The following is a 9,620-nucleotide window of genomic DNA, read 5'->3' as shown; positions in this document are numbered from 1 at the left end:
CCTCAGTGTTGTACCTGTACTGGAACAGCTTGGCTGGGGAGCTACAATTTCTGGAACAGGAGTCTTCAGTACAATTGCAGGAAGGTCATCAGGGCCCATAGCCTTTCAGTATCCAGTGTCTCCAACTGTTTCTTGAGATGACTTGGAGTGAATCGAATTGGGTGAAGACTGGTATTTGTAATGTTGGGGACCACTGTAAGAGGCTGAGATGGATTATCTACTCAGCACTTCAGACTGGAGATTGCTGTGAGAGCTTCAGCCTTATCTTTTACACAGATGTGCTGGGCTCTTCCATCATGGAGGATGGGAATATTTGTGGAGCCTTCTCCTTTAATGAGATGTTTAATTGTCCACCACCATTCATGACTATGTGGTGGGACTGCAGAGCTTAGATCTGACCCATTGGTTGTGAGGTAGCTTAGCTTTGTCTATCACTTACTGCTTTTGCTGTGTGATATGCAAGTTGTCCTGTTTGGTAGCTTCACCAGGTTGACACCTCATTTTCAGGTATACCTGGTGCTGCTCCTGGCATACCCTCCTGCACTCTCCACTGAACCAGGGTTGACCCCCTGGCCTGATGGTAATTGTTGAGTGGGGGATATGCTGGGCCATGAGGCTACTGACTGTGCTGCTGATGATGGTCCCCAGGGCCTCATGGATGCCCAGTGTTGAGCAGCTCGATCTGTTTGAAGGCTGTCCCATTTAGTGCAGTGATAGTGTCACACAAGACGATGGCGGTTATTCTCAATGTGAAAATGGGACTGTGTGGTGGTCACTCTTACCGATCCTGTCATGGACAGACGTATCTGCAGCTGGCAGGTTGGCAAGGAGGAGGCTAAGAATCCTTTTCCCTTTTGTTAGTTCCCTCACCCCCTACCGCAGACCCAGTCTGGCAGTGATGACCAGCTCCATCAGTAGTGCTGCTGTCAACCCACCTTTGGTAGTGGACACTGAAATGCCCCACACAGAGTGCACCATTGCCACCATCAGTTCCTCCTTCCAAGTATCATTCAACATGGTGGAGCACTAATTCATTAGCCGAGGGAAGACGGTACGTGGTAATCAGCGGGACGTTTCCTTGCCTGTGTTTAACCTGAAACCATGAGACTTCATGGGATCCAGAGCCAATGCTGAGGACTCCCAGGCAACTCCTTCCTGGCTGTATATCATTGTGTTGGTCATCTCTGTTGAGTCTGTCCTGCCAGGGGGAGAGAACATATCCAGGGATGGTGATGGAGGCGTCGGGGACACTGTCAGTCTGACTATGTCAGCCTGTTGCTTAACTAGTCTGTGATGTTGACACTAGCCTCAGATGATAGTAGGGATGGCTTTGCAAATCGACAGGATGGTTTCTGCCATTGCCAGTCTGGGTTTCTTGGTCAATAATGGGTGGTCCATCCAGTTTCATTCCTGTCTTTAGACTTTGATTGTGAATGGATTGATAATGTTATATAGCTACCATGAGACTAGTTTTTAACTCTACATTTCTTACGGTATCAGAATTTCACAATCTGTCCTAGTGGGATTAAATGTTTTCAGAATGTTAGTTTGGATCTCTGGATTGTTAGTGCAGTGGTATTCCCACTACACCACAACCTCTCGCTGGGACCATGGGAATGCTTCAAGGATCAGGTCTTGGGCCTCAACTGTTTACAAATCACTGAAGTAACCGAACACAATGTGTTTACATTTGCTGTTCATACAGAGCAGGACAGGAGCAGGGCAGGAGCAGGGCAGGAGTGTAAGCAGGAGGCAGTATACCGAGATACTGACAGGTTCAGTAAATGGACAACAAGTTTGCAGGTGGAGTGTAATGTAGAGAAGTGTCAAGTTATTCACTTTGGTAGAAAAAAAGTAATGTGGAATTTTTTTTTTAAAGGTTGAAAATTCAAATAAAACACACAAAATGAGTGTGCAGTTACACAATCAGGAAAGCAATTGGCTTGTTGGACTTTATCACAAATGTCAGAACCACGTCTTTTTTATTTTTGTATCTTGAAAAAGTAAGGAATGAGAACTAGATTTACTGTTGTGGTTCTGCTCGCCGAGCTGGAAGTTTTTGCTGCAAACGTTTCGTTCCCTGGCTAGGGAACATCATCAGTGCTGTTGGAGCCTCCTGTGAAGCTTCACAGGAGGCTCCAATAGCACTGATGATGTTCCCTAGCCAGGGAACGAAACGTTTGCAGCAAAAACTTCCAGCTCGGCGAGCAGAACCACAACAACGGATACCCGAGCTACAAATCTTCAATCAGATTTTAAACTAGATTTACTGTTAAAACCAAGGATTTAACAGGATAATTTCACAGTAAGGAATTCAATACCTTTCGTGAACTCTGTTTTTGTGGCTATGGATTCCTGCAATTTGCAGTGAATCACAAACTGAGGAGTTGTTCAAAAGTGAAGCTGATTTGTTCTCAGCTAGCTGAGCAGGTTGGAGCTGGAAGCAAGTTACAGAGACAAAGAGAGAGAGAGAGAGAACGAAGCAGAGAGGTGTGCTGTTATTCTCCACAGCTGAACTGTTTCCTGTAGTAACAAAATCCTGAGTTTAAATTTGAAGAAAATCAGTTACTTTTTCTGTACAGTGGATATGAACTGTATCTTGTGCAGTGACAAATCAGAGATATTTTTGAAGTCAATCTGTTACTCTGCACTAGAATCACAGAGAAGTACAACATAGAAACAGACCCTTCAGTCCAACTTGCCCATGCCAACTAGATATTCTAAAGTAATCCAGTCCCATTTGCCAGTAGTTGGCCCACACCCCTCTAAACCCTTCCTGTTCATATACCCATCCATTCTTACAAACCAGTGCAAGTCTAGTGTTTGTAACAAGGTCAGCCAACTGGACAACATAGAATATGAGTCAAGAGAGTGGTGCTGGAAAAGCACAGCAGGTCAGGCAGCGTTCGAGGGGCAGGAAAGTCGATGTTTTGGGCAAAAACCCTTCCTACGTCAATTCCGGATGAAGAGCTTCTGTCCGAAACATTGATTTCCTTGCTCCTCAGATGCTGCTTGACCTACATTACTTTTCCAGCACCAGTCTCTTGGCTCTAATCTCCAGCATCTTCAGTCCTTACTTTCGCCAATGTAGAATATGAGTTCACTGATTGGGGCTGTTAATCTTTTCCAATCAGAGAGTCCTGCATGACATATAAAAAAGATGAGCATCAGAGATACTGACACTCTGATTCCTGACTCTGTATGAGGCAGTACTATAGTCAAGGACAGTGTATGTGTAAATAAATGTACTTAGTCATGGGAACCAGCCTCTGTGAAGTTATTTCAGGAAGCTTCAAAAGAAAGACAATTGAACACTAAGAACTTGGCGAGCTGAAGAAGGATCATCTCAATATCAGAATCAGGGAGCAAAGATCTCCCATGTTTTTACCTGCACAAAAAATCTATTTTCCCATAACAAAAAAACAAGGAAATGCAGATACTAGAAATCTGAAAGATGATCAGAAATTGCTGGAGAAACTCAGCAGGTCTGGCAGTATCTGCTGAGTTAATGTTTTGAGTCCAATGTTTTGCCAATTGTCTGATCTTGTGTGAGTGTGAGTGTGGGTGTGGGTGTGGGTGTGAGTGTGGGTGTGAGTGTGAGAGTGGGTGTGAGTGTGGGTGTGTGAGTATGAGTGTGGGTGTGGGTGTGAGTGTGAGTGTGGGTGTGAGAGTGGGTGTGAGTGTAGGTGTGTGAGTGTGAGTGTGGGTGTGGGTGTGAGTGTGGGTGTGAGTGTGAGTTTGTCTGTGAGTGAGTGTGAGTGTGGGTGTGAGTGTGTGTGAGTGTGGGTGTGAGTGTAGGTGTGAGTGTGAGAGTGGGTGTGAGTGTGGGTGTGTGAGTGTGAGTGTGGGTGTGAGTGTGGGTGTGAGTTTGTCTGTGAGTGAGTGTGAGTGTGGGTGTGAGTGTGTGTGAGTGTGAGTGTGGGTGTGAGTGTGAGTGTGAGAGTGGGTGTGAGTGTGGGTGTGAGTGTGAGTGTGAGTGTGGGTGTGAGTTTGTCTGTGAGTGAGTGTGAGTGTGGGTGTGAGTGTGTGAGAGTGTGAGTGTGGGTGTGAGTGTAGGTGTGAGTGTGGGTGTGAGTTTGGGTGTGAGTGTGAGTGTGAGTGTGGGTGTGAGTGTGAGTGTGAGTGTGGGTGTGGGTGTGAGTGTGAGTGTGGGTGTGAGTGTGAGTGTGGGTGTGGGTGTGGGTGTGAGTGTGAGTGTGGGTGTGGGTGTGAGTGTGGGTGTGAGTGTGAGTGTGGGTGTGGGTGTGGGTGTGAGTGTGAGTGTGGGTGTGAGTGTGGGTGTGAGTGTGAGTGTGGGTGTGGGTGTGGGTGTGAGTGTGAGTGTGGGTGTGAGTGTGAGTGTGGGTGTGGGTGTGAGTGTGAGTGTGAGTGTGGGTGTGGGTGTGAGTGTGGGTGTGGGTGTGAGTGTGGGTGTGAGTTTGGGTGTGAGTGTGAGTGTGAGTGTGGGTGTGGGTGTGAGTGTGAGTGTGGGTGTGAGTGTGGGTGTGAGTGTGAGTGTGAGTGTGAGTAAAGGGGCTGAGGTGGGGGATGGTGAATCAGGATGTCTTTAATCTTGTTGATGGCTCTTTGCTGAATTAATTTTAAGATTGAGAATGAGTCAGACAGTGCAGGAGAGAGAGAGAGAGAGAACCTGCACAGTTCCTGCCTTTGCTGTTTGAATTTCTGTATCGCTGGACATCGGAGTGCACCTGGGAAAATTAACAAACAGTGAAATTCACAACTAATCTTGGAGGAACTGTTGGGCGAAGTTCACAGCACAGAATCAGATAAGTTAATCGTTGTTTTAAGTCTGTCCAAGAGAAAGGCTGCAGTAGTGAGTACAGTGGATTCTTCCATGATTATGTGTTTTTGGAGATAAGTCTCTTGATTAAACGTGAACTATAAGCCATAGCTATTAATTTAACCTGGGGCAGTGTTTTGTAGAGGAATAAGACGGTGTTATTTTCTGGGTCTGTAGATTGTGAAGGCGCAAAAATGGCCTTTGCAGTGATATGTGCATCTTGTCAGATGTGGGAGTTTAAAGAGAGTTTAAGGATTACTGCGAATTATATCATATCTGCCATAAATGCTGTTGGATGCGAATCTTATCAGATCGAGTGGATCGGTTGGAGAGACAGATAGAAGCGATGAGGAATTTGCAACAACAACAGTGTGTGATGGATGGCAGTTACAGGAAGGGGGGAAAGTCTCAGATACAGTCACATAGATGGGTTAACTCCAGGAAGGGTGAGAGAGGTCAGCACCAAGGGAAGGAGTCTTTTGTGGACATACCCATTTCAAACAGGTATGCTGTTTTGAAAATGTAGGGGGTGATGGACTCTCAGGGGGACGTAGCATGAACAGCCAAGTTTCCGGTATTGAGACTGGCTCTAATGCAACGAGGGGTACGTCAGCTTCCAAGAGATCAATTGTGTTAGGGGATTCTGTAGTCCGAGGTACAGACAGATGTTTCTGTGGCCAGCAGAGAAAAAACAGAATGGTGTGTTGTTTCCCTGGTGACAGGATCAAGGGTGTCTCAGAGAGGGTGTAGAATGTTCTCACGGGGGAGAGGTGCCAGCAGGAGGTCATTGTCCACATTGGAACCAACAATATAGGAAGGGAAAAGGTTGAGACTCTGAAGGGAGATTACTGAAAGGTAGGCAGAAATTTAAAAAGGAGGCCCTCAAAGGTAATGATATCTGGATTACTCCCAGTGCTACGAGCTAGTGAGGGCAGGAATAGGAGGATAGAGCAGATGAATGCATGGCTGAGGAGCTGGTGTATGGGAGAAGGATTCACATTTTTGAATCATTGGAATCTCTTTTGGAGTAGAGGTGACCTTAACAAGAAGGACGGATTGCACCGAAATTGGAAGGGGACTAATATACTGGCAGGGAGGTTTGCTAGAACTGCTTGGGAGGATTTAAACTAGTAAGGTGTTGGGGGGGAGGGGTGTGGGACACAGGGAGATAGACATCGATCTGAGATGGGTACAGCTGAGAACGGAAGTGAGTCAAACAGTCAGGCCAGGCAGGGACAAGGCAGGACTAATAAATTAAACTGCATTTATTTCAATGCAAGGGGCCTAACAGCGAAGGCAGATGAACTCAGGACATGGTTAAGAACATGGGACTGGGATATCATAGCAATTACAGAAACATGGCTCAGGGATGGGCAGGACTGGCAGCTTAATGTTCCAGGATACAAATGCTACAGGAAGGATAGAAAGGGAGGCAGGAGAGGAGGGGGAGTGGCATTTTTGATAAGGGATAGCATTACAGCTGTGCTGAGGGAGGATATTCCCGGAAATACATCCAGGGAAGTTATTTGGGTGGAACTGAGAAATAAGAAAGGGATGATCACCTTATTGGGATTGTATTATAGACCCCCCAATAGTCAGAGGGAAATTGAGAAATAAACTTGTAAGGAGATCTCAGCTATCTGTAAGAATAATAGGGCAGTTATGGTAGGGAATTTTAACTTTCCAAACATCGACTGAGACTGCCATAGTGTTAAAGGATTAGATGAAGAAGAATTTCTTAAGTGTGTACAAGACAATTTTCTGATTCAGTATGTGGATGTACCTACTAGAGAAGGGAAATAAGGCAGGGCAGGTGACTGAGGTGTCAGTGGGGGAGCACTTTGGGGCCAGCGACCATAATTCTATTTGTTTTAAAATAGTGATGGAAAAGGATAGACCAGACCTAAAAGTTGAAGTTCTAAATTGGAGAAAAGCCAATTTTCATGGTATTAGGCAAGAACTTTCAAAAGCTGATTGGAGGCAGATGTTTGCAGGTAAAGGGACGGCTGGAAAATGGGAAGCCTTCAGAAATGAGATAACAAGAATCCAGAGAAAGTATATTCCTGTCAGGGTGAAAGGGAAGGCTGGTAGGTATAGGGAATGCTGGATGACGAAAGAAATTGAGGGTTTGGTTAAAAAAAAGAAGGAAGCATATGTCAGGTATAGACAGGATAGATCGAGAGAATCCTTAGAAGAGTATAAAGAAAATAGGAGTATACTTAAGAGGGAAATCAGGAGGGCAAAACGGGGACATGAGATAGCTTTGGCAAATAGAATTAAGGAGAATCCAAAGGGTTTTTACAAATATATTAAGCACAAAAGGGTAACTAGGGAGAGAATAGGGCCCCTCAAAGATCAGCAAGGCGGTCTTTGTGTGGAGCCACAGAAAATGGGGGAGATACTAAATGAATATTTTGCATCAGTATTTACTGTGGAAAAGGATATGGAAGATATAGACTGTAGGGAAATAGATGGTGACATCTTGCAAAATGTCCAGATTACAGAGCAGGAAGTGCTGCATGTCTTGAAACGGTTAAAGGTGGATAAATCCCCAGGACCTGATCAGGTGTACCCGAGAACTCTGTGGGAAGCTAGAGAAGTGATTGCTGGGGCTCTAGCTGAGATATTTATATCATCGATAGTCACAGGTGAGGTGCCAGAAGACTGGAGGTTGGCAGACATGGTGCCACTGTTTAAGAAGGGTGGTAAAGACAAGCCAGGGAACTATAGACCAGTGAGCCTGACCTCGATGGTGGGCAAGATGATGGAAGGAACGCTGAGGGACAGGATGTACATGTATTTGGAAAGGCAAGGACTGATTAGGGATAGTCAACATGGCTGTGTGCGTGAGAAATCATGTCTCACAAACTAGATTGAGTTTTTTGAAGAAGTAACAAAGAAGATTGATGAGGGCAGAGCAGTAGATGTGATCTATATGGACTTCAGTAAGGCGTTCGACAAGGTTCCCCATGGGAGACTGATTAGCAAGGTTAGATCTCATGGAATACAGGGAGAACTAGCCATTTGGATACAGAACTGGCTCAAAGGTAGAAGACAGAGGGTGGTGGTGAAGGGTTGTTTTTCAGACTGGAGGCCTGTGACCAGTGGAGTGCCACAAGGATCAGTGCTGGGCTTTCTACTTTTTGTCATTTACATAAATGATTTGGATGTGAGCATAAGAGGTACAATTATTAAGTTTGCAGATGACACCAAAATTGGAGGTGTAGTGGACAGCGAAGAGGGTTAGGAGAAAGTGAGGACTGCAGATGCTGGAGATCCGAGCTGAAAATGTGTTGCTAGAAAAGTGAAGCAGGTCAGGCAGCATCCAAGGAGCAGGAGAATCGACATTTTGGGCATGAGCCCTTCTTCAGGAATGAGGAGAGTGTGTCCAGCAGGCTAAGATAAAAGGTAGGGAGGAGGGACTAGAGGGAGGGGCGTTGGAAATGTGATAGGTGGAAGGAGGTTAAGGTGAGGGGTGATAGGCCGGAGTGGGGTGGGGGCGGAGAGGTCAGGAAGAAGATTGCAGGTTAGGAAGGCGGTGCTGAGTTGAGGGAACCGACTGAGACAAGGTGGGGGGAGGGGAAATGAGGAAACTGGAGAAATCTGAGTTCATCCTTTGAGGTTGGACGGTTCCTAGGGGGAAGATGAGGCGCTCTTCCTCCAACCGTCGTGTTGCTTTGGTCTGACCAACTAACCCAACCACCCCGTGGCTCAACACTTTAACTCCCCCTCCCACTCCACCAAGGACATGCAGGTCCTTGGACTCCTCCATCGCCAGACCATAGCAACACGACAGTTGGAGGAAGAGTGCCTCATCTTCCGCCTAGGAACCCTCCAACCACAAGGGATGAACTCAGATTTCTCCAGTTTCCTCATTTCCCCTCCCCCCACCCTGTCTCAGTCAAATCCCTCGAACTCAGCACCGTCTTCCCAACCTGCAATCCTCTTCCTGACCTCTCCGCCCCCACCCCACTCCGGCCTATCACCCTCACCTTAACCTCCTTCCACCTATCGCATTTCCATCGCCCCTCCCCCAAGTCCCTCCTCCCTACCTTTTATCTTACCCTGCTGGACACACTTTCCTCATTCCTGAAGAAGGGCTCATTCCCGAAACGTCGACTCTCCTGCTCCTTGGATGCTGCCTGACCTGCTGCGCTTTTCCAGCGAAGAGGGTTACCTCAGATTACAACAGGATCTGGACCAGATGGACCAATGGGCTGAGAAGTGGCAGATGGAGTTTAATTCAGATAAATATGAGGTGCTGCATTTTGGGAAAGCAAATCTTAGCAGGACTTATACACTTAATGGTAAGGTCCTGGGGAATGTTGCTGAACAAAGAGACCTTGGAGTGCAGGTTCATAGCTCCTTGAAAGTGGAGTTGCAGGTAGGTGGGTTAGTGAAGAAGGCGTTTGGTATGCTTTCCTTTATTGGTCAGAGTATTGAGTACAGGAGTTGGGAGGTCATGTTGCGGCTGTACAGGACATTGGTTAGGCCACTGTTGGAATATTGCGTGCAATTCTGGTCTCCTTCCTATTGGAAAGATGTTGTGAAACTTGAAAGGGTTCAGAAAAGATTTACAAGGATGTTGTCAGGGTTGGAGGATCTGAGCTACAGGGGGAGGCTGAACAGGCTGGGGCTGTTTTCCCTGGAGCGTCGGAGGCTGAGGGGTGACCTTATAGAGGTTTATAAAATCATGAGGGGCATGGATAGGATAAATAGACAAAGTCTTTTCCCTGGGGTGGGGGATTTCAGAACTAGAGGGCATAGGTTTAGGATGAGAGGGGAAAGATATAAAAGAGACCTAAGGGGCAATGTTTTCACACAGACGGTGGTACGTGTA

The sequence above is a fragment of the Hemiscyllium ocellatum genome, chromosome 31 (assembly GCF_020745735.1).
Source record: "Hemiscyllium ocellatum isolate sHemOce1 chromosome 31, sHemOce1.pat.X.cur, whole genome shotgun sequence".
NCBI lineage: Eukaryota > Metazoa > Chordata > Chondrichthyes > Orectolobiformes > Hemiscylliidae > Hemiscyllium > Hemiscyllium ocellatum.
Note: the sequence above shows the minus strand (reverse complement) of the source record.